General features: G+C 46.7%; 1 protein-coding gene across 2 annotated transcripts in view; it reads right to left on the bottom strand.

The window, feature by feature from the left end:
- ARHGEF37 (Rho guanine nucleotide exchange factor 37) overlaps positions 1 to 27,433 on the bottom strand; it is a 496,119-nt gene that overhangs the window by 335,682 nt on the left and 133,004 nt on the right. The window contains exon 1 of one of the 2 annotated variants that reach the window (XM_069651404.1): positions 20,539 to 20,982. The exons of the other annotated variant lie outside the window; for it this stretch is intronic. The gene's annotated coding sequence lies outside the window, so the exon portion shown is untranslated. Of the gene's footprint in view, positions 1 to 20,538; positions 20,983 to 27,433 lie in introns of those variants that run through there. 2 annotated transcript variants of the gene reach the window in all.

Here is a 27,433-nt window from a genome sequence, read left to right as displayed (position 1 = left end):
AACACCAGAATCCAAAGCTTGGCAGCAGAAATTGTCAGGTGACGCAGGGCCAATTGCTTAGAATCTTTGGTGTCTCTTGAAACAAGCCCCGCAGTCCAAACAAATGACAATCACGCTGCCCCTATACTGCAAAGTTTAAAACTGATTTGACCTTTACCACATAGACTGTAGTGCTGATGTCACTCTGTCAGCACGTGCCTTTGTGCCTGGTGCATTTGCCAGAGGGAATACATCGACCGAGTTTGCCATTGGTAAATCAAGCACGCAACAGCCGCTTAAGAAGCCTGTGCCTGCTTTTGGTGAAGATAATGGGTGCAGGAGAGGAAAAGAGCAGCGTGGAGAGGTCATCGTAGGGCACACAATTTCCAGGTCACCCATGAGAGGCTGCAGCGCTATGGAGAAGGACATTCGTGGATGAATGCAGGTCGCATTTTGAAATAGTAATAGCATGCTTTTTCGTAAACGTCCCCAGACCACCCATGAACAGTACTGAAATAAATATGCATGCAAATGGATAGTTGTGAACATGGCAATGTTTGGTACATATATCTGTGCAGTGTGCGCAGAACTCGCTTACGAATCTTGAAAACGTAAGAGATCAGTGTTCAACCCAGGGGTGTTGCTAGTTCTGGAAACGATCCGGGGCCACATTAATGTCGGGACTGTTGGGACTCCGGGCTAGCTAACCCTTTGGCACCAAAAGACCCAGGGCAACAGCCCCCCAAATCCCTCCCTAGCAACGCCTCTGGTTCAACCTTTATAAGATGCGTTTCTCTAACGGCGAAATAGGTCCCTTTTACCCGAACCAGGAACGTTGTTTGGAACTGTCATCAAAGCTCAAGTGCATGCTTGGTATTGTTTGAAATCCAGATTTGCGACTGCTTTGAGTAGGGGACGGGAGTGGGTGGGGATGGCATGGGGTGTTTTCCAGTTAATTGTCAACGTAGTGTCCCAGGTCCAACTTGGGTCCTTCCTTTCATCCATCTTCCTCTCTACCTGTGGTGTTCCCCAGGGGTCTAACCAATAGCCCTGGCTTTTCAACCAATACCTGGCAACTCTCGCCCACTGCATTGCCATTTTCTGCTCAAATTTCCAGTGCTACGCAGACGACAACTCATTTTCAGGCTGCCCTCTGCCACCTCCTCTCCCTCTCTCATCTCGGATTGCCTAACTGCCATTCAAGATTGGTATGCCGCCAATGATCCTTGTCTGAATGCCTGAATGCCAGCAAGACGGAGATCCTCCTCATCGGCACATCTTCACCATCCTTTCCCCTCACTCTCTGGCCGGCCTCCCTCGGCCCTCCTCCTACCCCCCCACCTGCGAGGCTAAGAACCTTAGGGTCATCTTTGACTCCACCCTTTCCTTCTCTGCCCACATCTCTGAGGTCTCTAAAAAGTCAAATTTCCTACTGCACCTCCTCAGAGGTACTTTGCCTTTCCTCTCCTTCCCCCAGAAGCTCATGGTATCCCAAGCTCTGGTTCTCTCTAGCTTGGACTATTGTAACAGCCTCTTTCTAAATCTACCTGCCTCTATTCTCCACCCTCTGCAACTAATCCAGAACAGGACAGCAAGACTTCGTATCTCTCCAGCTCTGAAATCACTCCATTGGCTCCCAGTGAATGCAAGGATTAAATTCAAAACCCTGTGCATTGTCCACAAGACTTTCTGGGGCCTGGGTCCGAAATACCTTCAGCTATCCCTCCGCAAATACCACCCTCTCGAGCTCGAGATCTGTCTTCAGCTGGGGCCTCCCTCTGGAACAGCCTCCCTGCCACTCTAAACCTTGAGGAGAACCAACTCCGGTTCCGGAAGCACCTCCAGACCATCGTCTTTTCTTCTGCCTTCGCTCCCCCTCTCCTCTACTGATCTATTCTCTCTTGGCACCGTGCACCTTGCCACCCTCTGTCCTCCGGGCCCAGGTACTTGCTCACCCTGCCACCCTCCCGCACTGCCTCCGGGCCACCCCTTGCACTGGGGTCTGTATCTGTACCCATACAGGCCGCCCCTTTTTTCTTCCTGCACTTATCAGACCTACCCTGTCTGCTGCCTTAAACCTAGAACTTGCAAATTGCTGGCTGCATTACCTCTGTTTCCTTTATTATTTATTGTTATTTATCTATTTCTCATCTGCTTCGCACTTTCCACTTCTCCCCCCTCCCATGCACTTTTCCCCTATCCCAATCCCATGCACTTGCGCGTTCTCAATGTCACTTGGCCTAGTAAGATCGCCGTTTTGTTCTCCCCTGTTCCCCTCCTTTGCCTTGTCGTGCTCTGAAACACTTGTGTACGAGGGCGATAGAAATAAAATATCAATATCAATGCGCTCTCAAAGTAAGAGCGTCAAAGCTTCTCAAATGTTCCTTTGGAAAGTAAGGGTGCTGCTGTAGATGAATACAGATGCACAGATGTCTGCAGCCTGCTTGTTGGTGGTTTGAATACTGGGGAGGAACTCAGCCTTAAACCTTAGTAATAATGACCATGTACACATTGTTCTAAACTGCTAAAAACTGGAGCTGGCCAGTGCTATAATAAGCAGATGTTTGAAATGTGAGGTGCACCAGTTAGCAGCACGTCTCATTCTTTACCTGTTGTCATTTTATGCCATATAATTAGCTGAAATGAGAGTGCCTGGAAAAACGTGTGTTTGATGCATCTGAAGGTCATGTGCCATCACTTCCTCTGATGTCACTTGGGGGCGGGGTCAAATTACATCACTTCCTTTGATGTCATCAGATGCCAAGGATTGTGTGATGTCACTTCCACTACCCCTGTCATTTTGGTGAAATGGTGTCCCTGCCACGTGCACACACACACAAAGACACCATACTTGGAATAGATGTAATCTATTTTCATATAAAATTAACACATCTTAAATGTATGAAAAAAAACAATAACCCTCCTATTAACTTCATAAGAGATATAATTCCTTAGGAAATACAATGGATTCTCATTAGGATCGAAATGCCAAATAGGGAGTATGATACACAGTCATTCTTTATTCAGCAATTGCACAAAACACTTTAAATTCATTATCTAATAGCACAACAAATGTATTTTATATATATATCGTTCTCTTATTAGGTGCTTACACAGCAAAACAATTCTGCTTCAAAGTGTCCACAGGGCAACAGGGAGGGGACATGGGAATGAGACACAGTAAATACATGAAAATATTAAATACAGTGGAGGGAAAAAAGGACAAACCTACTACGTTTTGTGAGTATTCAGAACGTGCAAGTGCAGAAGGGAGGAGGCGAGGCATTGGGGGGTAGGTGCTGGCGTGCCCACGCTCTTGGGTGAGCAACAGATGAAGTGCAAGGTATGGTAAATGCTAGCCTCCAAGATGGAGGGTGTGCTGAGGCAAGTGCTGGGGATATAAAATTGCAAGTAAGGGACCGTCTGTGAATTACATGCTGTTGGATCCCCCGATATCGCCTTTACTCTCCACTCTTACACTCCAGTTTGCAAAAAAAAATAAAAGCCACTTGCAAATTACGCTTTGCAGGTGGCATTTATAAATAGATCCCTGTGGAATCTGCTTGCTCATTAGCAGGTGCAAATGTGAGGCAGATTCTAGAGGAATCCATTGGTTTTATACCTGCATAAAAATCTCTTGCAGGCGTAACACCTGGTTGCTCACCCAAGATGGAGGCGGAAAGCAAAGCAGTGATGTACGCTCCACTTTGTGCCCTTCCCCCCCCCCGCCTTTTGCCTTGCAAAGGCACGAGAATTAGCTAGAGTGCAAAATCGAAGTGTACAAGCAATACGCCTTGCTTTTACATTCCCATTTCACACTTTACTCAGAGCAAAATTACCCCCTCTAGTGGAGGTGGACCTGTCTATGCGTAGACATGAAAACCCTACAATTCTTTTGTAGAGCAGCCAAAAACCTATACCAGAAGTCCCGCCCCCATTTTGCCTATTTGTTGGAAACCGGAATATGTGAAAAGCACACCAGTGATGATGCCTATAACACGAAAAGCCTTTGAGACAAAGTATCAACTGAGAAAACCTTTTTTTCATGTATCCTCATGGAGCTAACGGTCTCTTAGGGGAGATCCCTGAAGACGCATAATGATGTATGGAAGAGAAGATTGGTGACGTCACATGAAGCAAGGACGGCGTACCAAGACGAGATGCCGAGAGAGAAGACGAATAGACCATAAGAATCAGATGACGAAGTAAAGAATCAAGTAAGCTTTCATGTGCGAAATGAAGATTGTAAGTGTGAAGAGCATTGAAGAAAATGCAAACCATTTACAAACTGTACCGATGCTGTAACGCAAGTAGACTATAACGATGGCTATACGTAGTGAATAGACTGCAGGTGATGCTGCCATTATATAGAATCTGGATGTTCCACGTTGTGTTTCTGCAAACCAGGACCCCATGATCAGAAGGGCTGGAAGTGTCGCACAGCAGAGAAAAACAGCTGACGAGCAAGGAAGAATCCAGAAGGATGCCCGGCCCAGTGTCAAAGGCCAGGGCAGCCAAGAACTGGTTATCTATCTTCAAGAGATACAAAGAACGTGAGAAGTGAGACAAGCCCCTATTAAGGTGCAAAGGAAAGATGCCACGAGTGTCAAGTTTCATTCATTTAATACTATTATATATGAGCGAAAGGAGCTCAAACACTGTCTCCCGTCACATGGTTTGGATGAAAATAGAAGATGAGCAAGCTATGAGACTTAAAGATAAGAGCATGCTCACACTCCCTTCTATTCACAGGAGCAGTGATACTTTGCAAGGCCGAGTTCAAAGACAATTCATCTGGCAAAAGGCATGAGTTATGATGGATGCGGGGCTAATTGGGTGGGGAGAGTTGGTCAAGTCCGCCCACCAACACCTGGGGTACCAGCTTGTGTGCTGCTAGCGAGTGACATTTTGCAGAAGGGTAGAAGAGTGCCAACCAATTATAGAGGGCCATGCAGCAAAGAGCCCTATAGTTTGAGAGCCAATGAAATTGTGTGTATTTTATGACAATGAAGATGACTTGCACTAGGGGTGAGCATAGGTGTCCACCTGACTGTAGAGACTCAATCACAATCCTATCCCTCATAGAATGTATACCTAGATGTTCCCCATAAGCCAACCACAATCCCAAGTAGGTTTTCTTAAATTTGCCACGTAGTATGACGTCAATGATTAAGAGTTTTACTATAAAATCCCTTTTTTGTGAAATGTCGGGAGAGATGATGTTGTGTGACGTCCGTTGTACTCCCTGTTTTAGACAATTGATAATAAAACAGCGTGGTTTTTCTAACTTCCTGAGTCGGTTCCATTATTTGTTGTAAGAGTAAATTCTGCATCCCCATCCATCCAATAAAGCGCTACTTCACTTAAAGGGCCACAACGGTTCACTTTAAAGTACCATTTCATGTTATTATTAAAAAATAAATCTGACCAAACAGTATAAATAGCACCATGAATAAGATCCAGCCATGCTCCAACTTTCCCTTAATTCTGTAAATGGTAATTGGCCGCAAGCTGTTCCTCCCAAAAAACATCTCCACTGAATTAGTGTCACAATATTACAAAACATGTTACCTCGTCCCTTATTTGCACTCAGAGCACCTTCCTGCAAGCAGTCAGCTTTCTCTTGGTGTTGGCAACTATATAGACATATGTTGCCACGTGTACCCATCTGCTTCTGCCCCCAATGACAAGATATTCCAGAGCCTCTTATCTGTCTGAATGCCACGGTGGCTTAATATATCTTTGCAGAATGCCACCAAGCCTCCCATCGCCCTGGCCATTAAAATAAGCAGGATTGAAGGGGTGAGTGTGACCTACAGAAAAATAAACAATTAAACGGGATATGCTTAAATCGGTCCCAATTACTCATTGGAGATTGAGCTCAGTCTCTGACATTTATTGGCTTCAGGGCAAGCTACTTCCAAATGCCCTTACTTTACCCGGTGCCCATCCATAGTTCCTCAATGCTGGCCATGTTACCTGCCAGCAGAGTGCTGTAGAATCAAGCAAGATTGTTTCATTTGTGAAACCTGAAGAAGGACGGGTGCATTGATCAACTTTGGGGGAAAAGGTGCCTTAATTAGACCCTTATGTATGCCTACAAAAAGCAGAGGGAGTGTACATGGCTGATAATCCCCAGGTGTTAGGAAAGATTTCGTAATTGTAGGGAATTTTCCTTCCATGTGGCAACCCCTAAACTTTTTGCTGTTGTTTTTCACCTTGTTCTTGACTTTGCCAGAGAAGTGCAGCCTTCTGCAGCACTCCTCTGGGCTTTCGCTCCTTTTCTTACGGGGAAACTGACATGCCCTTAAGACAGTCAGTACCGGGGAACGCTGTTTCCCGTAGTTTCTTCTATCATGTTGCGGCTTTAGTGCAACATGACACAAGAGGGCACTGTAAGCTAAGTTACAGCTCTCTTGGGTCTCTAGCCTTCTACAGGCCTAGATACTCTTTTAGGATGGTATTTGATCGGTGCAAGTCATTCAGGGACTCGAATGGTGGCAGCGATCGTTTTGTTTATTTTGAGCTCCTTTTGGCGTTCTGAGCACGTTTTTCGCACTGAACCCAAAATGGTGGCCTGGCTCCCAAAATGGCCAGACCACAAGGCTCCTTTGTCTTGTCCACTGACCGTCTTGCTCCCTTCACCTTCCCCAGGTTGAGAGACCCGGGGCCTTCCTTATTTGGGCATGTACTTTCCCGCGAAACGTGGTTGCTTTCGCGGGCTTCTACATGTCGTTTGTGTGCCTCCAGGGTGTGGGCTGGGATGTCTGGTCCCAATACACATCCTGGGTGCCAGAGAGTCTAGGGTGGTGTGAATGCCTGGGACCACCGTGGTCCGTGATTGGTCCGCGTATGGTATGTGTGTTGATGAGCGGATCTCCCATTGGCTCCCCTCCGTTTTGGCGCGAAGGGAACCGTGGATAAGAGGGAGCTGGAAACACCACTACCATGTCGATCTCCTGAGTTCTCACGAACGAAGGAATACAGGAGCCAAGTATCCTGCAACCAAGAGGCTGGACCGAGGAATCGCTGGTGACCCGCTGAAGGAATCCTCCTTTGCACTGCTGTCGTCCTGTGAAACCCTTTCCTCCTTGGATCGAACCAGAAGGCCTGTACTGGTGCTTCGACCTTTGGAATAGCAGGAACAGCTATTCCCGGCGACTTCATCATCTCCTGCCAAGTAAGCCTTCGGAAGTGTCTCTGGGCCATCCAGTTGACTGACCAGCTTACAAGGGAGTCCTGCTCTGTAACCGCCGCCAGGTTGTGTTGTATTTCGAGTCCTTGTCACTCTCCCACGCTTCGTACACTTGGCGTTCCCAAGTCTGAAGGGAGGAGTGTACATTTGGCTTGAATACACACGGCCGCTCCGTTGTCCTGCTGCGGCAACAAACTGTGCTGGTTTCGTCGATTGGGACGTCTTTTTGCTCTACACGACTACGAGGCGTTCCCTGCTCTTCTGAACCTGCCAGCTGCTGAAACTAACGTGGAGAAGCCTGGGTCTGCTTGCTTCGGGGACCGGTGAGTAGTTTAGCTAGGATCTGGTCACCCTCCTGCAGTATCCCATTGCTTTTCCCTGCTGTGTAAAAACAGCACCCTTTTGGCCGTACTCGCGCTCTGCTTCTGCCCGCTGTGGAGGCTGCGCTTGAGTTGCGGAACCTGTTCTCCTTCTGCTGTGCACTAACCCGAACTGCCTGACTTCCTCCGAAGAGCTTCCCCTTTTGCCCGTTGGCACCGGCGTGGCAGGTACTTTGAGCACAAGGCTCCACTCTTCGCAGGGCTCGGACTTCCATCTAGTTAGGTGCCTCTGAAGGCGAACTGAGTCTAAAGCGTTATCGCACTGCCTGTTTTCCTTTCCTTTCAGGTGGACTACATATTTCGTGCTTTAAACGCTTGCGACTGTGTATTTGTATATATATTGTGTTGATATGGTATGTGTTGGTTTAATATTGTGATATTGTGATTTTCTCGCTACGGTCATTGTTTTAAAGGCCTTAAAATAAATGTGTTTATATTTTTGATATAACAACTGTTTGGAGTAGTTTGTAAGCGCTCTTGCTTTGTGTGCTCATTGCGGGCTTTCAGTCACCCTCACCCCTCTTGAGACCTAGTCTTGACCGCCGCGATCGCTACCTTGATTGGTCTGGCTTGTCCAGAGGTTACCCTGTTCCAAGTAATTAGGTTGGCCTTCTGAACTTCTGCGCCACCAGGACAGAGTTCAGAAATCCGTCTTAACACCAGGCAATGCCTTGATTGGTCAGGTGAAGCTCTACGACTCCTGAATTGCCAATGGACCCAGATCTCACCATGTAACCCCCGCACCAAAGCCAAGATTCTAGGGTGTAGATGAAGTCTGCCAACACGATGAGCGAGGGCGAATCGACACCCTTAGGTGAATGACTTGCTGCAGTGGTAAGAACATTAGGATTATGCGCAGTGGAAGTCCCCTTTTGAAAGTCATTTCAGAATATTGGCAGAAGGTTCTCAACTTTGATTCAACCCCCCTCATAGGCATCAGCAACATTCCGGTAAAGACCCCCGCTGCTGTGGGGCCGAATGGTTCTGTGAAACCGATTCTGCAGATCAAAGTTTCTTCTTGAACCTGAGGATTATAAATCCACCTTAACAAAGAGGAGACGCACTGCATGCAACAGCAATGGGGGTAGAAAGCGGCTGGAAGACAGGAGACCATCGGGCAAAGGAAAGACCCTGGTAGCCATGATTGAATTCAGGATCGCCACTAAGTGACGACGCTCAGTGTGCATTTTACAAAGAGAGACCACAGTTGACCAAACTGACGTCTCACTATGTCCAAACAAGACAGAGAAAGGCACAGCACCGCAGTACTCTTATCGTCTCAGAGTGCCCGCCAGCACTTGGCGGCTCCAATGTATTGTGCATGGGGAGGGAGATGTTACGACTCTTTCAGCTCCAAATCCCAAACCTCCCACAATCTGTAGGCCCCTATAGAAAGTATTGAAGGGAATGGCCACAGTCACTCACTTCAGCGTTCAATGGCTAAAATACTCCATATATGAAAGAGCAGTCACAGGGAAAACTGTTTCCTAGGACATGTGCTTGATGTGTGCCCAATGACAATCTGAAAACTTTGCTGCTCAGATTTTAGCATCAGCAGATGGTGGTGTAGGTCTTTTTGATGGGAACTCCAAGATGGCTTCCAGATTGTGCATGTTGCATCGAAGGCATTCTCGTGATCGACGAAATTATAATATTGCATTGAAATCACCACTAATGACAAGGCACTCATTACTAGTCACAAATTCCACCTTTGCAACCAAAGAAATATGATTGCCCACGTCATTAAGAATACATTCCCAAGTACTTCCTTACACAAGTCATCATCACAAGTCACAAAACCCAGTTAACAAAATCTCACTCGAGGAGCAAAACAGAAATGTGGAAATATTCAGGGTCCAGCATTAACAGATGGGAGGGCCCCACATGGGCTACCACTCCCACTCGGATTACTTAGAGGTTCTGCTAAGCAAGAAGGCACATGCAGAATTTGTTTGGGAATACAGTATGAACTTAGTGCAGCTAGAAATAAGAGAGCAAATTCTGAGGTCCAGGGTGTTGCTAGGTCTGGAAAAGGTCTCCAGGGCTACACTAATGTGGGGATTGGCGGAACTCTGGCCTAGCTAGACTTTTTGATATAGCCCCCCCGAGATTCTATCCGGAGCTACAACCAAAAGACCTGAGTCTATGCCCCCCACGAGCCCCACCCTAGTATCAACTCTGCTGAGGTCAACTTCACTTGGATGGTTTTCATATTTTTGGGAAGATATTGTCACCATAATTATATTCCAGGGTTCAAAATTAAGTTTTGATGAGCAGGAGGTAAAAGCAGCACCCCAGTGTCGGGCGTCACCCAGTAGGTAGGAGATACGGCTGGGAAACCAGGTGCAAGGATGCAGCGCATCACAAATCTAACTTCCACATGAAATGCAAACTTTAACTGTTTGCCCTCTATGTATGATCCATTATGTTTAAATGTGTACTAGATGTATCCTAGTTCGCCTTGATTAACATTCTCACATACTCAAATGTAAGGTCACATATGCATGGTTGCAAGGTACCAGTTGGCCGGGGAGCCAAAAGTAGCTCCTGCTAGCTGTTGGTTTCAAGCTAACCAGGCTCTCCTGGCCTAGAAGCAGAAGCTAAACGTCTCCCAGTATTGCAACCCCCTTATTCTCAGTAATGTTCATCACTGGGCACGTCCAAAATGCAGTTAAGCGTTCTTATTGTTTTCTTTTCATTGGAATGTATGTGATATTCCCTATCATTTCCCCAGGAAAACAGAGCCAGCCTGACCTCAGGAATGCAGCCTCCAGCAAGTATGGAGAGTGTGGCAGCAGGGCTCCTCCATGCATCAGGTGCACAGAAACACGGTGCCAGGGACTGAGCTGCCTGCACAGCTGTGCGGGCAATGGCGTCAGCAGAACTGCACGTGCCAGGAGCAGACAACAAGGTGTGGCAGCAGAAGGACAAACCGTGCCACATGTACAGAAAGGGGCACTGTGAATAGAGCAGCAGTACCTGGCATACCCGCAAAGTGTGACAGCAGCAGTACTGCCAGCACAAAGTGTACAGGCAAAATGTCACCCTGCAAGAGTGTTCAAGACGCAGAGTACTGCGTCGAGTGTACAGAAAACGTGACAACATAACCACCAGTGGCTACAGCTGCAAAGACACTGTTTGACAGCAGCAACTGTGCTACCGTCCTCGGGTAGAGAAACACCAGTAGATCCTGCACAGAAACGGTGTGAGAGCAGCATTACTAACTGAAGGCTGTGCTCTAGGACTGTGTGCCGCCCAAGCACTGCCAGAAGCAGATCTAGGAAAAGAGTGCAGTGGCATCAGTGTGGCCTGTGAACAATATACCGCAGGACCTCTTGTGGCATCGAGGACATCCCTTTGACTGAAGCCTGTGATGCAGGAATTTCCCCGCGGTGGGTCCTGATGTACCGAGTTCACCATTTGACTACATCGGGCAACATAAAGGCTCTGGTTCATTTCTGTTAGCAGCAAAACATGTTTTTCCTATTTGTTTAATCAATTTGGCATGTACCAGCTGACAGAAACAGTGGGGACAACTACAGTGCTACAAACACCAGGGAGCTCATGTTCTAGGGGGGCGCGGCATTAGTGGAAGGGGAACATCACCCCCATTTTTATTCATTTGTATGGTGGAGAGAATGGGCAGAACGCGACTTGCGTTTCCACCGCCTCTCTTCCTTTCCGCCACACTTTCTCCAGCATTTGCGCTGGCATGGATTTTCATGCCGGCGCAAATGCTGGAGATCCCTGTGGGATACTCTGGCTTTATGCAGCAGCATAAAGCAGGGTCACCCCATAGGTATCATTGTAAACACTAGGCAGCTGTCAGGCAGTGTTTACAATTAAAACCTGCCGATGTGTCAGGCAGGGTTTAATTGTAATTGTCTACACTGCTTACCATGCATGCATGGTAAGCAGTGTTCATAATGAAAATTAAATGCTGCCGACTTACAAGCCGGTCAAGCAGCGTGCAATTGCGAGCGCTGCATGCCTTTCAAGCATGGCAAGGGGCACTCACAATTAAAAGCATTCTCTCACTTTGCATGGTGGAGTGCAAAGGTGTGGGGCAAAAAGTGGCCGCCTTTTGCACTCCACCGAGCAAATTATTAAAATTTGGCGGCGGGGAGCAGCATGCATGTATGTCAACATGTAACAGCTCCCTGCTGCCAAATTATGCATTTTAAGAACATGAGCACACAGGTGTGCAGAATTAGTGGCACAACAGGAGTGCTACCTGCTTGTAGAATTCATAAACAGTGTGACTACAGCAATGCTACATCAGGGAGCTTATTTTAAATTAGGCCTAGCATAAATGCATAAAAGTCATGCCTAAGACTTTTACGCATTACATTACCAATAGACATCATTTTTTTTATCATTTGTGTGGCATTGAGGATAAGCGGATCGTAAGTTACGATTCTGCTTTGCCATTCTTCTCCATTATACACATACTCCAGCATTTGCACCAGCATGTATTATAATGCTGATGCAAATGCTGTGGATTCCTATGGATTCTACAATATAAGAACAGATTTAATGGTAAGGGATGATGATGATGCGCTCAGCACCAGAAAAGAAACTGTAGGTCACTTGAATTTAGTGAGTTGAAGTAGTGACTTAATTCAGTAGTAAGCAGCCGACACGTGTTTCGACACACTGGTCGTTTTCAAGGCTGAATAGTTACACAAATCATAAGAAAATTAAACATAATTAAATGTAACCACAAAAGACATTGGCAAAACACAAATAACATCACAGATTGTGAGTAGCATTAGGCAGAACCAAGTGTACAAACAAATAATGAATTTGATACAATGTTCATGTATACAAAGTATTCAAACAAGGGAAAATCAACAAGTCAGGAGTGAATTATAAGAAAATATCATACCACAATTCAGGTAAGGAATGAGGGCAGGAATTACGTTCAATGTTGATCACCAATATCAGAAAGAATCAAATAAAATTGCAATTGGTTGACTAGAATCATTCATTCCATTAAATATTTGAGTGGATAGGAGTAATGACCCCCTAAATGATTTGTAGTCCAAAAATCAGTTAGCCGATAAAGTGATATTGAATAGTCAAAATAATTTGGTGAAACCAGAAATGTAACAGTTTACACCTGAAGTATCACATACCACCAGCATTGGATCCTAGCCCAAACGAGTTCCTGTGTCAAAATCTACAAGGAAAAGGCCTTATTCAACTGGGCTCTATGGTGGGAAAACAAGCATGCAGTGGGTAGTAAAAGCTCTTGCAAGCAATGTGTATGCATGCAACACTAAGAGCCGTGTGCCGATAATAGAAAGAATAAAGAGTGGGAAGTCTAAAACAGCCGGGCGGAGCTTACCACTGCATGCTTGGAACATCCCCCACTACTTAATCCTATATTAGTAAATGTAAAATATGAAAACAAGAGGTAAGGTAAAGACAGAGCCCATGTGCCGGGCTACGGTAATTCCAAAAGAGGTGTGCTACATACCTGAGATTTAGTCAGGTATGGACTGGGGACACCTCAAAGGAAAGGTTGGTAATTTGAAGAGTCGATGGGCATCTAGCCGTAATGGCTCATGACTATATAATGCCTGCAAAGATTTAAGAGACAGATATATTCATGGCAAATGCCCAGTCAAAATTCAAGTAGTTTAAAATTAAACATAGTATTGAGCAAATGAATTATTACTCAAAACTAGGGTCACAAGCGCATAAGTAGTACGGGCTGAAGCCATGAAAAATAGAAAGCTAATCAGGCTATTAAGTGTTACACATGCTGATAACGGGAGTTCTGGTATTGGTCTTATGAGTTAACAAAGAAAAATATGAAGAGTGCGGCCCAAAGGTGAGAATAAGGATTAGAATCATGATACCTGGATTAGGAAAATAGGCACTCTTCAATGCGGGCCTAAGGTCCCAACAGAATAAATTGTATTGAAAAATATGTAGCGAAAAACTTTCTCGATCGTTTGAGCATCCAAATCATACGGGAGATACCCTGCTCAGTTGCGAGCGAGTGCAGCAAATCATTGTGTTGATATCGAGTCCGCGTATGTCACAGAAGTGACGTAGGCCGCGTGGTGACATCACACGCAGGGGCATGTGACGTCACAGTAAACAAGCATCATTAGTTGCCGTGGTGCACCCTAGTATAAGCCAAGGCAAAGTCTGCCAGGTGATTTGAATGATAGCTAATGAAGAACTATATGTTATAGTTGTAGAAAATAAGTCCTCAATTTAGAGATGAAGAAATGTTTTCCTCAAGCAAAGAAGGCACGAGCCCACACATGGATGAGGTATATTGCAGAGCTTGGTGCAAAACTAATAGAAGTTCAAAATGATGAAACAAATAAAATCTCTATTCGGAATGCACAATGTAAATAACATCCCAGTGTATTCCCAATAAATGGATTACAAAGGGATCAAATATAATTTTTCCAAGAATACTCAGGAGGAAATACAGAACTAGACATCAAAGCTGGTGAGGAAATTCATAAGGGCTGATGAAATACTGGTGAGATGTGATACAAATTTACAATGGTTCATTGGTGAGTGCTAGAATTATAAAAATACATTCATCTCATGGTCTGTGTTTAGACCTCTGGTAGTGCATCGTAGGAAGCAGATTAGTGTGGCTTCCATTTGTCTACGTGTCAAACGAAACTTGCCGCTTCTTTTCCCCTTTCGTACTTTCATCGATCCGATGAATCGCAGATCAGCTGTATTATCCTGCTGGTGTTTGGATTCCCAGTGTAAAGACAGAGAGACTAGATAGGTGTTCTCTAATTCGGATTCTCAATTGGTGAATGGCAGGGGTGTTGCTAGGTCTGGAAAAGATCTGTGGCTACGCCAATGTCGGGACTGTCGGGACTCGGGGCTAGGTAGCCTCTGAGATTCTATCCGGGGCTACAACCAAAAGACCTGGGGCTATAGCCCCCTAAGCCACCCCCTAGCAACGCCTCTGCCGAATGGTACTACCAATATAAAGCTTATTGCAGACAAATAATGGTGTACACTACAAAGGTTGTTTTACAGTTAATTAAATCAACTATGTTGATTCGAACACCATAACTGTCTTGAAACACCTTGCATTTTTCATGGACCCATACACATTGATTACAATTTCCACATTTATGGAACCCCACTGGCTGTTGTAGCCAGTCAGTCTGTGACCCAGACAATTTATTTTGGAAGAAGGATGGGCTCACTTTCATTTTAACTGTGGGCACTCTGGTGAAAGTGAATTTCGGTTTTGGAGTCAAAAAAGGTGCAAGATCGTTATCGAGTCTCAAAATGTACCAATGTTTATGGACAAGTTTGTATAACAGCGAGGCATCAGTGATATATTGAGTAATGAGGGAAATGTGTTGGGGGAAGTCTGTAGGTTTAGTTTGATCCGCCAAGAGGTCAGGTTGAGAGACATGTTTACATTTGGCTATGCTTTATCAATGGTATCCATTCGATAGCCTTGATTAAGGAAACATTGATTACGGATATTACATTCCTTATGGTAGTCAATAAGCCGGCTACAATTACGTCTAGCTCTATGGAACTCGCCAACGGTATGTTATCAATGGTAGAGCGTTGATGAGTGCTGTGAGCTAACAGGACCGAGTTCACCTCAGTTGGCTTTCGATATGTTCTAGTCTGCAGCTGACCATCTTCAATAAAGATATGCAAATCAAGGAAGTCAATTTCATGTGAATTACAAGTGCCTGTTAAGTTGATACCAAACGTGTTACTATTGGTGTGTACAAAAAAAAATGTCAAAGGATTCTTGTGTGCCTTTCCAAATGATAAAAACATCAATAAAGCGTCGCCAAATTATAATGTTAGAATGGAACAGTTGTTGATTAAGAGCACGAGTTTCTTCATAGAAGGACATGAAAAGGTTTGCTAGGGAAGGTGCAAACGTGGCTCCCATAGCCACTCCTTTCAGTTGCAGAAAATATTGGTCATTGAAAATACAAACATTATTGGATAACAAATTCCAAAAAGTCTTTCAGCATATGACGCTGAAGTATTGCGAAAAATATAATCAATCATTTGAAGTGCCAGATGGTGATCAATGTTAGTGTATAATGCAACAACATCAATGGTAGCTAGCAAATAATCAATTTCAAACATTGCAAAATCTGGGTACTATCACGAACATATGAACTCATTTGAACAACAAAGTGTTTCAGAGCTTCATCAATATATTTGGATAGGCCTTCAGTGGCCCAATTGATTCCACTCATTATTGGTCTGACCTCCAGAAGTACTGTAAGAGGCTTGTGTATTTTTGGCAGAAAATACAACGTTGGTAACATGGGTTCCGTTATTGCTAAGAATTGTCTTTCATCATCAGTGAGATACCCCCTACTATACCAAACATCAAATAGTTTAATACACACGTTTAGTTGGATTGGATTTCAGACGTTTATAACAGTCGGCACTGTTAAGATGTTTAGGGCCCATTTGGATGTAATCTTCAGTATTCAGCACCACTATATTACCCCCCTTGTCTGCCTCCTTGATGACAATACAATTGTCCTTGGAGAGGTTTTCAAGGGCTTTGGCTTCATTGAACGTTAAATTGGATCATATTTTAAATTTATTTTGTTTGTCCAAATAGGAATGAATATCATTGGTAAGTGCAGTCTGAAAGGTCTCAATGACATTATCTGCTGCAAATTGAGGTGTGAATTTGGACTTCCCTTTAAGTTCAGGTAAGTTCAAATGCAGCGTGTTCATTCCCAGATGCTGGTGCAATGAGTTAGGATCAGTACTGACCTCTTGGTTCAAAGAAAATAAAGTCTCGATAGTGTTAATATCCCCAATGATGAAAGTGCTCGGGGGGTCCAGTTTTGGCTTAGAAATATATGTTTTTACTTGAGTAGCAAACATTTTTTTTCAATTTCAATCTTCAAGAATTTGAAGACATCTATCTGAAAATTTACAAAATCAGTACCAATACTTGGTGAGAATGACAATCCTTTATTTAGAGCTGAAATGTAACGGGTTGTAAGCACCCGTTTAGATTAGTTGATGACCAGGTCAGAGTCAATTATTTCCCCAAACGCTTCTTGGAATGAGTCAAGATGCCTGGCCGGGTGCTGTCCTCGTCTGAGCTTCGGCTTCTGCTTCCACTTCCGCTTGCCCCCCTACTGCCCCTTGTGTGGTTTGCAGAGTTGGAGTAAACACTGTGGGAGTTTTGCTGAATCTAACCCATTTGGTGTTGGCGAATCTTACATTGCCTTTTTTGTATCTGTGGATTTGGCCTAAAAAAAATTGTTCCAAGCTTCCAGTGGTAAGCTCCGCCCAGCTGTCTTACACTTCCCACTCTTTATTCTTTCTATGATCGGCACACGGCTCTTAGTGTTGCATGCATACACATTGCTTGCAAGAGCTTTTACTACCCACTGCATGCTTGTTTTCCCACCATAGAGCCCAGTTGAATAAGGCCTTTTCCTTGTAGATTTTGACACTGGAACTCGTTTGGGCTAGGATCCAATGCTGGTGGTATGTGATACTTCAGGTGTAAACTGTTACATTTCTGGTTTCACCAAATTATTTGGACTATTCACTATCACTTTATTACCCAACTGATTTTTGGACTAGAAATCACTTGGGGGTCATTACTCCTATCCACTCAAATCTTTAATGGAATGAATGATTCTAGTCAACCAATTGCAATTTTATTTGATTCTTTCTGATATTGGTGATCAACATTGAACGTAATTCCTGACCTCATTCCTTACCTGAATTGTGGTATGATATTTTTTTATAATTCACTCCTGACTTGTTGATTTTCCCTTGTTTGAATACTTTGTATACATGAACATTGTATCAAATTCATTATTTGTTTGTACACTTGGTTCTGCCTAATGCTACTCACAATCTGTGATGTTATTTGTGTTTTACCAAAGTCTTTTGTGGTTACATTTAATTATGTTTAATTTTCTTATGATTGGTGTAACTATTCAGCCTTGAAAACGACCAGTGTGTCGAAACACGTGTCGGCTGCTTACTACTGAATTAAAAGTCACTACTTCAACTCACTAAATTCAAGTGACATACAGTTTATTTTCTGGTGCTGTGGTATCATCATCCCTTACCATTAAATCTGTTCTTATATTGTACCAACCTGGGTGGATGGGTTGGTGGGATTAGAGTGATTTGCTGCCAGCACACATCTAATTGATTAACTTCACTTGCATTAGAAGTTGAAGGTGATCACTAGCGCACGGATATATAGTTTCAAATCCACTAGCTAACCCACTTCCTATGGATTCTGCCTGCATTTTACACCAGCAAAAAGCAGACTGATTTCGTAGGAAACGCTACCTGACATGCTTAAATGTCAGGCTTGTTTTGCACAGTGGGGTTTTGAAGGGTGGCATAGAGGCGAGTATGTCACCTTTTTTCACTATGCTTTTGCACTCTGCTGTTCAAAAGTAGAAAATGATGTGGAGGGGGCCTGACTGTGCAAAAGTGTAAACGTAACAGACCCCCCCTTTGCAAAATACGCAAAACTCAGAAATGAGCTCCAAAATGTAGAAAAACAATCTGATGACCAGCTATGCTACCTGCATCAGGTATACAGAGAGCGCAGGAATTCAGCAGTGCTGCCTGCTGCATCAGGTGTACAGAGAGCGCATGAATTCAGCAGTGCTGCCTGCTGCATCAGGTGTACAGAGCGTGCAGGAATTCAGCAGTGCTGCCTGCTGCATCAGGTGTACAGAGAGCGCATAAGAGCAGTAGAGCTGGCAAGCCCGGCAGGGCCCGAGCCCCCCCCCCCTTAGGGCTCTGGCTTGAACCCCCTCTTGGGCCAGTGCCTGCCAAAAGCAGGGGCCTGCCACGAGCCCCACTGCGTGCTCGGCCACTCGTCCGAATAACATTTTTTTAAAAAAAAGACGCACTTGCATCGGCCTTTACTCCGACTGCATGACTCATGAAGCAGACCTGCGCTGCCGTGCACATGTGCACGCACTGTATGTGTGTCACGGTTTGTCTACATATCTTTTTAACTTTACAAAGTCTAGCCACAAAATAACAGTCTCTTAACAAGAAGTTGTTCTGCCAAGCAGCTCTGCCCACAGCTGTGTTTCACACGTCGACCCAGGAGGTGCAACCTGGAATTCCACTTTGTCTAAGAGGGTTTTCTCATAGGTACGTTATTGATTGATGGTGGGAGGGGGGCATTCCATAAGTCCACAGTAGTTGCATTCAATCATTGGAATCGCATTACATTGTCACACCATTGTCACTCTACTGTATCACCATGACTTTCCAGTGAACCAACTTTGTACACATTAAGTGCATGCCGCACTGTCCAGTGTAATCATTTTCAGGAACGCTTTCCATTATGCCTACTCCATTGCTGCAAAGTTCCCCACTTCCGTTTGCGATACCTCGCGCCCGTTCCGTTTTTGGCGCATATGGTGGCATTAGCGACATATGTGGCATAAGCACTGCTAACAAAAACAAGAGGCAAGGGGATTAGTGTGTGATATGATGGTTCTCATCCCGGCAAGACCAACTCAGCCTTTCATCCTTCCGAGGTAGATAAATGGGTGCCAACTTTGGTACACATTTATTGAACTGCACATATGGTGTATGTACAGCGCTTGGAGAAAGCGCTATAGAAATAACACTCTATTTTCATTTTGTTATGGTCACTCACCCTGCTCTACCCCACCCCCCTGTTTTGTGCAGCCATTTCCCTAGCTCGGCCCTAGCCATGATATCTCTGGCTCCCTCACCGCTAAAGAGCAGCACTGCTGCCTGCTGCCTCAGGTGTAGAGAAGAGATGCACACTGCTGCCTCAGGTGTAGAAACGAGATGCATGACGGCAGCAGCGTTGCCTCAGGTGCGCAGAATGTGCGACTGAACACCTGCTGCTCACACCAAGAGTGAAGCAGAGCAGCACTGGGAGGACTGCCTGCTGCAAAAGCACAGGAGCACTGTTCATGCATGACACGTGCCTAGGAGAGTAGAAATGGTTACTGCGTCAGACGTAACTAAACAGCAGGCCTGGCCGCAGCGGGTCTGAAGAAGTGGGGTACCAGTGTCATTTCTTCCTCTAGTCTACAGTGATGCAGGTGGAGTGCTACCGAGGTGCTGCAGCGGCACGATCAATCACAACCGAAACAATTTGACACAGTGGCCTACCTGCCCGCCCGCCGTCTAAACAGACGCGGCGGCAGCAGAACTAGAGGCAGCCGCTGTTCAGAACGAGTGTGGCAGCACAACTTACCGCAGCACGAGATGTGAAGAAGAGGCATGACAGCAGCACTACCACGGCACCAGGTGCCCAGAAACAGTGCAGCAGTGCCAGGCGCGCAGAAAGAGTGTGACGGGCACAACCACGTGCAGGGGGTATGCAGAGAGGGCTTGGCGAGATCAGCACTCCCTGCGACGGGTGTACCTGGACACATCACCTCTCATCCCACACAGAGGCTTACAAAACACATCGTCATGCTCAGCACGCACCACCTCATAACGCACGCCCTCGTGCCGTGGGGAGGCTTACAGTGCAGTAGTTTGGGATCAAGCCGGCTTCGCATCCCGCCTCCCAAAATACAGTGGGTATTAGATCTGCTCAGAATTGTCCATATATTTACATTCGGGTACCCACAGTTACATAATGTAGCTACATGTTCAACATATACCATCAGCAAACACAAATCAAGCGCTATGCCTTGGAGAGCAGACTACCCTGGCATTCCACGGCCATGCTGTGGGGTACATCATGCTAACGGCGGGTGCTGAGTGCTGCCCTGTGCGGACACCATCCCATCCCGCACCGGTTGCGCCCCGTGGGCTTGCTGCTGGAAGTGGGTGCTGGTGACCGTGCCAGCCCTAGCCGGAGCTCGCTCACTGCGCCAGGCGTCCCCTCACTCCGCCCGCCACCATCATGGCCATTTCACAGAAAACAACCTGCCTCGCGTGCCGAAGGCGGCGGCGCTGCTGCGGCTTCCGTACCTTCGGCCTCCCGTGACTTACCTGCAGACGGCCGGCGGTGGGGCCTGGCCGCACCCCCTCTGGCACTGTTATTTCGCCGAGCTGGAAGTAAGCCCGTCGGCACGCCTCGGCTGTGCCACCCCCGTGGCTGTGCGTGCCAGGCGCCCCCCGCGCTGCGGCTGGGTCTGCGTGTGTGCTTGTCGCTGTCAGTGTGGTGGGGAGTGCGGGCGTCAGCGCGTGCCGTGGCTCGCCCCGCCCCCTGTGAGTGTCTCTCTGTCGGGTGATAGCTGGGGGTGTCTGCCCGTGGCTGTGGCTACTGCCGCTCCCAGTCACTCGCTGACCCTTCCCGAGGGGAGTTGGCAAGGGGAGGGGTGCTATGGCTGAGCAGTGACATCAGCAGTGTGGGCAGAGATACGCCGGGTGATGCAGGCAGCAGGTGCTTCCATCCAGTGAGTGACGCCGGGGAGCAGGATGTTCTGCAAGCGTTATTTCGGGAGAGTGGACACACACACACAGGTGGGAGGGGCACTGTGACGTAACGTGGGATACCACGTTGTTGTGCATATTTCATGGTGTCAGCTGAATGGATGAATATGTAGTGGGTCAGAAACCGCCACCAGCAGGTAGCCGCCAGGTAACGAATTCCAATCCAAAGATTGCTGGCTCTGCCTTTCATCCCTGTAAATTCTATAACATCAGTACCACCGTGTTGGGTTAAAGTGACCGCCCTGATCTAAAGTGCTTTGAGGCCAGAAGACTGTAGCAACACACGCTACTCTTAGAGCCCACGTTTGATGCATTGCATGTTTCAGTCATTATGAATTCAGGTAATAAACGTATACACTTACATTTACACAACCAGATAGATATTAAAACGCTAGGTCAGGGGTGCACAACTGATTTTGACAGAGGGCCGAAAGTACCTTACATGTGGGCTATAGTGGGCGGAAAAGTAAATGTGGGCGGGGCGGTAGGCGGGGCGTGGCAGGAGGCTTTTTAAACCCCCAATTTGTACTAAACACATAGAAAAAGAATGTTTTTGAGGGGTAACGATTTTTATTTGCATTTCAAACTTACATTTTGTACTACACATTTTCCATTGTTATAATTTATTTCTATTTAGTTATTGTATCTCGCCTGTTTAACTTATATATATTTTATTGACCCTAGATACACTATGCCCCATGGCACCCTCACCCCCAACCAAACACTATGCCCCATGGCCCCCTCACCCCAACCAAACATTATGCCCCATGGCCCCCTCACCCCCAACCAAACACTATGCCCCATGGCCCCCTCACCCCCAACCAAACACTATGCCCCAGGGCCCCCTCATCCCCAACCAAACACTATGCCCCAGGGCCCACTTACCCCCAACCAAACACTATGCCCCATGGCCCCCTCACCCCCAACCAAACATTATGCCCCATGGCCCCCTCACCCCCAACCAAACACTATGCCCCATGGCCCCCTCACCCCCAACCAAACACTATGCCCCATGCCCCCCTCACCCCCAACCAAACACTATGCCCCAGGGCCCCCTCACCCCAACCAAACACTATGCCACAGGGCCCCCTTACCCCCAACCAAACACTATGCCCCATGGCCCCTCACCCCCAACCAAACACTATGCCCCATGTCCCCCTCAACCCCAACCAAACACTATGCCCCATGTCCCCCTCACCCCCAACCAAACACTATGCCCCATGGCTCCCTCACCCCCAACCAAAGACTATGCCCCATGGCCCCCTCACCCCAACCAAACACTATGCCCCATGGACCCCTCACCCCAACCAAACACTATGCCCCATGTCCCCCTCACCCCAACCAAACACTATGCCCCATGGCCTCCTCACCCCCAACCAAACACTATGCCCCATGGCCTCCACACCCCCAACCAAACACTATGCCCCATGGCCTCCTCACCCCCAACCAAAGCCCCCACCCCATGGCCCCCTCACCCCCAACCAAACCCCCCAACTCACCACACACACACAAACATGCACCAATACAGACCCGAACCCCCACCCCCAACTCAGCACACACACAAACATGCACCCATAAAGACCTGAACCCCCACCCCCCAACTCAGCGCACACACTCTCAAGCATGCACCCATACAGACCCGAACCCCCACCCCCCAACTCAGCACACACACAAACATGCACCCATACAGACCCGAACCCCCCACCCCCCAAATCAGCACACACACAAACATGCACCCATAAAGACCCGAACCCCCCACACCCCCAACTCCAAACCCCCCACCCCCAACTCAGCACACACACACTCAAGCATGCACCCATACAGACCCGAACCCCCACCCCCCCAACTCAGCACACACACAAACATGCACCCATACAGACCCGAACCCCCCACCCACCCAAATCAGCAAACTCTCAAACAAGCACCCATACAGACCCGAACCCCCACCCCCAACTCAGCACACACACACAAACATGCTCCCATACAGACCCGAACCCCCACCCCCCAACTAAGAACACAAAAAACATTCAAATCAAAACATTCATACACATCCGACACACATCCGACACCCCCCACCCCCACATCTCAACATACACACAAAATACATTCAAATACAAACATTCATACACATCCGACACACCCCCACACGCCCGCATCTCAACATACACGCAAAATACATTCAAATACAAACATTCATACACATCCGACACAACCCCCCACCCCCGCATCTCAACATACACACACAAACATAAAGCAAAACAAACCTGACACACAAACACAAACAGAGCACTTACCGGAGACGTGCTGGAAGGCTGGAAGGCAGGTAAGCTGGAACGCTGGAATCGTACTACGGCTGGCGTGGTCCAAGGCTGAAATGCCTTCCGGCATCAAGCCTTATGGACCACGCCAGCCGTAGTGCTAGCCCTCCATTGGTGCAGCACACACGCATTACGTGGCTCGTGGAGCGACGTGGTGCGTGTGTGTGCTGAGCCAATGAGGGCCAGTGTTTTCACCGGCCCGGAAGACAACAAAGACTTTCCTAATGGAGGGTGGCCGCGGGCCGCCCTCCATTAGGAAAGTCTTTGTGCCTCGCGGGCCGGTCAAAAGGGCATGGCGGGCCGCAACTGGCCCGCGGGCCGTATGTTGTGCACCCATGCGCTAGGTAGGGTTGATGTGCTTTACTGCAAAATTCTGACAAGTGCTACTTCACACTGCTAAATGTGTTGCTGTTTATAGTAGAACACGGCACTTTAGAAGTATATTGGGTACTGCACAGGCCATCATCACTCATTATAGCACACGCAGCACTCCATTTCAGAAGTGCTGTGCGTGTCACATGATTGACAACTCTGAATGGACAGAGAGCATGCATATCATCATTTGGGGCGCTGTCCCAAGCAGGGCTGCAGCTTGACTGAAACTTTGAGGGGGTGAGAGGAGGGGGTAGGGCTAAGGTTTCAAATCACGTGGGAGGGGCTACCTTCAGAGACTGTGTGAGTGTAGGGCCAACTAAATTGCATGGGTCTATCTTTCCATTCTCCCCAAGGATTGAATGTGTGAACTAGTGTCAATTTAGGAGCACATTACCCAAAGCACATTGGGTCAGTGGCATTGCATAAAACATGTTGGGATCATAGTGAAAGTGTAAATGTTTAATGTTGCTTGACAGCATGGTAATGTTGTGGTTGGGATGTGGTGCTTGGCTGGCTTTGTCTGCTGCTTGTTCATGGTGCATGTCCAGCTGCAATTTACCATAATCCCATGTAAGCCTGAGTGATGCTACAGTTGGAGTGTCTTTGAGGTGTCAATGGGCAGTCAGACGAGCGGCACCAGGAATCGGACAAGAATATATGGGCCCTGAATTTTTGCCATGGCATAGGGTCACCTGATGTAGCATCACCTAGACTAGTATCACATAATGTGACATAACACAGCAAATAAACTGAAGAAAGAATCTCTTTTGCATGGCTATAAACAATTAGTACCTAGCCGGGGGGTGGGTGACAGCCTCCCAGTCAATGAGGCCTGGAACGGGGTAATTACCACATGGTAATCCCTGTGCCCCATCTTCTCCTGCTGGGGAATCAGGTAAGTTCTGCTCCCCTCCCCTTCTCCCCCTCCACAGATTTCTCTTCCCTCCGCCCCCTCTCGCCACTTACCTGCTTTTGTGCTCCTTTTTGGGAGCGGACATGCTGGAAACACTTCTCTCATCAGCGCGTCTGCTCCCGATCTGCGACAAGACACCATGGAAAGTAATAATGGATTACACATAGTCCCTTCTCTCCTTTCCATGGCGGGCATTTTTCTTTGTTGACTTTTTTTCTTAGTTTTGTAATGGCCACTATGGAAAGTAAGAAGGGACTACATGCAGTCCCTTCTCCCATTTCCATGGTGGCCATTTTTTTTCTTACTTTCTTTTTACTATTTACAATGGCCGCCATGGAAGGGGAGAACAGACTACGTTCGCCCTTCCATATCGGCCATTTTTGTAACTATTTTATTTATGTTGTGAAACGCTTGAGCGTTTCGCAACAGAAAAAAATTATTTTAGTACCCTGTACTTACGGGCTAGGGTACTAATAGCAATAAGCCCCTGGCAGGCGGGCATTACCACTTCAGGTAATGCCCTGAGGCCTTTGTTAAGGCTGTAACTATGGGCCCCCGGGCATTACCTGAGGTGGTGTTATCTGGAGCTCCTGCTTTGAACAACTTTGATGCAATAAAGTAGAATTTGGTAACCCATGCATCTTGCGTCACGGCAGAAAACCCAGACAAGTGGGACGTCAATACCAGCTACTCGGTGTGGCCGCTGGTGGTGTCCTTAGGGTTGTCACCCAGGAAATGTAGTCACACACAAATTATAAATAGCACTGTATTTGGTATCATCATTGAACCCCACTGGTTCACAGCTCCTCTTCCTTGCGAAAGCCACAACTCCAGAACTCCCCCTATACATTCCAAATTCTTATTTGATAAGTGAATTCGAATGCTACAAATTCCTACAGACAATCTTGTCCAAATTACTAGATGTTCCTCCTGATAAGCTGTTGGAAATAGAGAGAGCCCATCACACCCTGGCTCCCAAAGCTGCTTCTGATCAACACCCTAGAGCCTTTGTGATCAGATTCTTGAGGTTTCAAGTCAAAGAAATGATAATTAGGAGAGCTAGAGGACGGGGAGACATTATTTGGAACAAACACATGATATTCGCAAGGATGTGGTTGCACATAGGAAGACATTAAGTGAAGCAGCGGGTTAAAATTGAAAAACTAAAATACGGTATGGTCTTCCCAGCAGTTTTTAAGTTAATATTCAATGGCATCACTTATTCTTTTTCTGACCATGAAAATGCCAAATAATTTCTCATCAATACTATCCCACTGAGAAACGTGCCTCATGATTAGTATTATGTATGTGGTCAGTTATGGTTAAGAATGTTTAATGTGTTGATTTCTTATGCAATATGAGATGTTTTTTATATTGATTTTTGAATGAGCAATCCTAATATTGGTCGATAGGGTCGCTGGCTCAGTATAACAGTTGTTATGCTGCAATGGGTATCAGGTTCTAAGACCCCTTTTTACGAATTCACAGTCACAGTGTACGTGTGCGGGTATATTTTTAATGGCAGGGGTGAAGATGCTAATTTGTTTGCTGGGTGCTCAGTGCTGACCTCGTTTCCCGGGGAGGAGTGCTGCCGATCGGAGTTCGGTAAGTTGAAAAAAATTGCTTGGGACTTTCAAGCTTATGTTGCAAGACGTCCTTATTATTGAGGGACTCGTCTCTACTGGGCACAAAATATCAGGCACAATTAAGTACCGGATTATTTCCCAACGTATGCTGCGTCCCTGGGTCCCGATTTTGTATAGCACTGGAACATGTAAGCTGTATGAATCTGTATGTATGCCACATATATGTGTGTGCTTGTTTACATACTTTTCGATTATACTTGTGTCTTACATTGAGTACAGTACCATGAGAGATCTGTAATGTTTATGTTCATGGTTTTATGAAGTTCTCAATGAGGGCAGGGGGCATCATGTTGTATTTCTAGTGTGTTATTATTTGCTTCTGATATGTTATTTGACAGAACTCACTTAAGTACTCGTTGGATTGCTCTTTGTATTACCTGATTATAGGGCCTCATTACACGGTAGGCGGAGAACCATGGCGCTATTAGCGCCATGGTTCATGCCGGTAAAATACTGGCACCGCCTTGGTGGAAAGGGGAATTACCGCCCCATTCCAAAGTTGGCGGGGCGGTAATTCCCCCTTCCACCATTGCCCTTCCCCATTCCCATTTTTGCCCCATAGGGCATAATGGGAATGGGGAAGGCGCTAATTACGTTACCGCAAATTGCGGTACTGTAATTAGCTCCCTAGGTCCCTTTGCGGGTTGGTTTTTAACGCCTGCAAAAAGCAGGTGTTAAATACCCCAACCCGCAAAGGGACCTCGTAGTAAGGCAGAAAGGATTTACCGGTACTGGTAAAATACCGGTACCGGTAAACCCTTACTGCCTACCGTGTAATGAGGCCCATAGTCTTGATTTCTAGACACTGGGCCTCATTACGAGGTAGGCGGTAGCCATGGTGCTATTAGCACCATGGCTACCCCCTTACCTCATTCCGAATCCGGGTTGGCGAAATAGGGATTTACCGGGTCATTCCAACCTTGGAGGACCCGGTAAGTCCCCATTCCGAGAACTATTCCCCATTCCCATTTGAGCCCCCATAGGGCTCAATGGGAATGGGGATGGAGCTAATAACGGTACCACAATTCGCTGTACCATTATTAGCTCTGAAGTCCCTTAGCGGGTCCCGTCCATAACGCCTGGTAAAACCAGGCGTTGAAGGAGGGACCCACTAAGGGAACTCGTAGTAGGGCGGTAAGGGATTACCGGCACCGGTCTCCTTAACGGTGCCCGGTATCCCTTACCGCCCTACTCGTAAT

The sequence above is a fragment of the Ambystoma mexicanum genome, chromosome 3p, assembly GCF_040938575.1.
Source record: "Ambystoma mexicanum isolate Mex_15411 chromosome 3p, UKY_AmexF1_1, whole genome shotgun sequence".
In the NCBI taxonomy this organism is placed as follows: domain Eukaryota; kingdom Metazoa; phylum Chordata; class Amphibia; order Caudata; family Ambystomatidae; genus Ambystoma; species Ambystoma mexicanum.
The sequence above is the reverse complement of the archived record's forward strand: the minus strand, read 5'-3'. Positions and strand labels throughout refer to the sequence as shown.